This window comes from Prunus dulcis, chromosome 3 (assembly GCF_902201215.1).
Source record: "Prunus dulcis chromosome 3, ALMONDv2, whole genome shotgun sequence".
NCBI classification, from domain to species: domain Eukaryota; kingdom Viridiplantae; phylum Streptophyta; class Magnoliopsida; order Rosales; family Rosaceae; genus Prunus; species Prunus dulcis.
This window is the reverse complement of record NC_047652.1, coordinates 13,098,863-13,101,918: the sequence shown is the minus strand read 5'-3', so window position 1 is coordinate 13,101,918 and position 3,056 is coordinate 13,098,863.

The following is a 3,056-nucleotide window of genomic DNA, read 5'->3' as shown; positions in this document are numbered from 1 at the left end:
GTCCGCATGTCTAGATTCAATGTACAATAGTGGTAGATTCCAGATCATTAGATTGTATAGATCCTAGCCCTCCATGGTGGTGGTAGGTGGGATAGGATCTCTACATAAGGAGGATGTCTCATTGTGTATCCTCACCCCTTAACTTGTAAACCATTGAGTAGCAATACAAGCATATATTCTCCCAAACTCTCTTGAGTGTTCTTATCGTTCTTACACTTGTTCTTGTGTTCTTACTTGATTCGATCTTATTTTGTAGGAAGGAAGGCTAACTTAGCTGGTTTAAAAGGCGATCAAGTCTAAGGCCGCAAGGAATGAAGACTCCGAAAAAGTCATCCCGTGACAGTTGGTATTAGAGTGCTAAGCTCGAATCTTTCGAAGAAGCATGTCGAAGAGCAAATCCAATGTGGAGATGGATATGTCCAAGGTCAACTTGGATCATGGGGGCAAGTTGAGGAAGGACTGATCCAAAGATTTGGTCAGCGATGGAGAAACGGCTTTCAAAGATGGAGAATGCCGTGAGTTCAATCATCAACTCGAGGAGGATGTCCTTATGAAGGTAGGCTTTGAAACTATGGTGGAAGAGCTTCAAGGCCAATTTCAGGGAACCCTCAACTCCATGTTGGACACAATCAAGCTAGATGTCCAAACTAAACTAGATCATTACATGGCGGAACTTATTGCACTTCGTGATAAAGTGAAGGATGTGAAGGGAGATTGGGCCTTGTGCAAAGAAGCTGTGTTGAAAAAGACCCAAACTCCAAAGGAACCCAATGTGTTAAATTCTTTCAAACCCAAATCCTTTAATGGGATAAGGGAGGCGAAGGTGCTGAACAAGTTCTCAAGATGGATGATGATGAGTCCAACGTTGTTTCTCACCGATAATGCTCTCATGTGGTGGCGCCATCGATCCATGGAGATAGATAAAGATACATTTACATTTGAGACTTGGGATGCATTTAAGAAGGATCTTATGTTGCATTTTTATCCAGAGAATGCCAAGTATGAGGCAAAGGAGAAGCTGAGATGGCTAAAGCAAACGGGGAGCGTGAAGGACTATGTCACCACGTTCACCAACCTATTGTTCGAGGTACCAAGCATGACAGATGAAGACAAGCTGATGTACTTTATGAGTGGCCTATAGAATTGAACCAAGCTGGAGTTACAAAGGAGACACGTCCAAACCTTGTCAGAGGCGACTGCTGCAGCTGAGTCTCTTGTGGAGTTCAAGAAGAATGATCAAGGTGAGTTCAAAGGAAAGAAAGGTAACATTGGATTCGGTGGGGGAGACAACAAGCCAAAATAGGGTTGCAAGACAATCGACAAGTTCGACAGTCACAAGTCATCTAGAAGAAGAATGACAAAGGTGATAAGGGGAAGGACAAATTGAAGCTACCTTGTTACCTGTGCGATGGACCGCACATGATGAAGGGTTTTTGCAAAAGAATGCCTTGAATGCTTTGAAACAGGAGAAGGAAGAAGAGGCCAAAATGAAAGTAGGAATGGAGGCCATTCATTGCTTCAATGCCCTACAAGCCAATGGCTCTCAACCATAGGTTCAAGCTAAAGGAGTGATGTTCGTCGACGCCATGGTGGATGGCTAGAAAACCCATTGTTTGGTGGATACGGGTTCCTTGCACAACTTCATGTCAGTGCAGGAAGCAAAGAGACTTGGGTGTTAGGTCTCAAAGGAAGCAGGCAGTATGAAGACGGTGAATTCAATTGCCAAGCCAATTAGTGGAGTAACTCGTGGTGTAGAGCTTCAGATTGCTACTTGGAAGGGAGTGCTTGATTTCTCCATGATCTCAGTGGATGACTATGATGTCGTGCTAGGAATGGAGTTCATGGACAAGGTGAAAGCATTTCTTATTCCATTTTATAATACTACGTGCATAGCACAGGGTGGAGCAATGTCATGCATGGTGCCAGTGGTGAGGCAGCAAGGCAAGTCAAGCCATGCAACTTTCCAAGTCTTGGAAGAATGGTGAACCGACATTCCTTGCAACTATGAACATGGATACAGTTGAGAAGGAAGTCCAATCAGTCCCAAAAGCTGTGGAGATAGCCATTAAGAAGTTTGCAGATGTCATGCCCAAGGAGCTGCCCAAAACCTTACCACCTAAGATAGAGGTGGATCATGCCATTGAGCTGGAATCGGGTGCCAAGCCCCTTACCAAAATGCCATACTGAATGGCACCTCCTAAGTTAGAGGAATTGAGGAAGCAATTGAAGCAGTTGCTGGACGCTGGGTACATCTAATTGTCCAAAGCCCCTTATGGTACCCCAGTCCTATTCCAAAAGAAGAGAGAAGGAACACTGAGGTTGTGCATCGACTACTGGGCGCTAAACAAGGTGACCATAAAAAACAAGTATCTAATCCCTTTGATTGTAGATCTGTTTGATCTGTTGGGAGGAGCTATGTACTTCACCAAGTTGGACCTGCGCTCAAGATACTATCAAGTGAGGATTGCACTGGGAGACGAACCGAAAACTGCATGTGTGACAAGATATGGATCTTATGAATTCCTTATCATGTCGTTCGGCCTGACTAATGCCCCTACAACCTTTTGAACTTTAATGAAAAAGGTATTCCATCCTTGGACAAATTTGTTGTGGTTTACATCGATAATATTGTGGTGTATAACAATTCCCTAGAGGGGCACCTTTAGCACTTGCAGAAGGTGTTCCAAGTTCTGAGAGAAAACTAGCTATATGTGAAGAAGGAGAAGTGCTCGTTTGTCCAAGAAAAGGTAGAGTTCCTTGGTCACAAGATACAGGTGGACAATTACTCATGGAGAAAGGCAAGGTGCGAGCCATTAAAGAATGGGAACCACCAACCAAGGCACCTGAGTTATGGTCTTTCCTTGAATTGGTCAACTACTATCGCAGGTTAATCAAGGGATATTTAGTCATTGTTGCCCCCTTGACGAATCTGTTGAAGAAGAACAAGACGTGGTAATGGACACCCCGATGCTAGCATGCGTTTGATGAATTGAAGAGGGCATTTATGGAGGAACCAGTGCTAAGACTTCCTGATCTTAGCAAACCCTTTGAGGTAC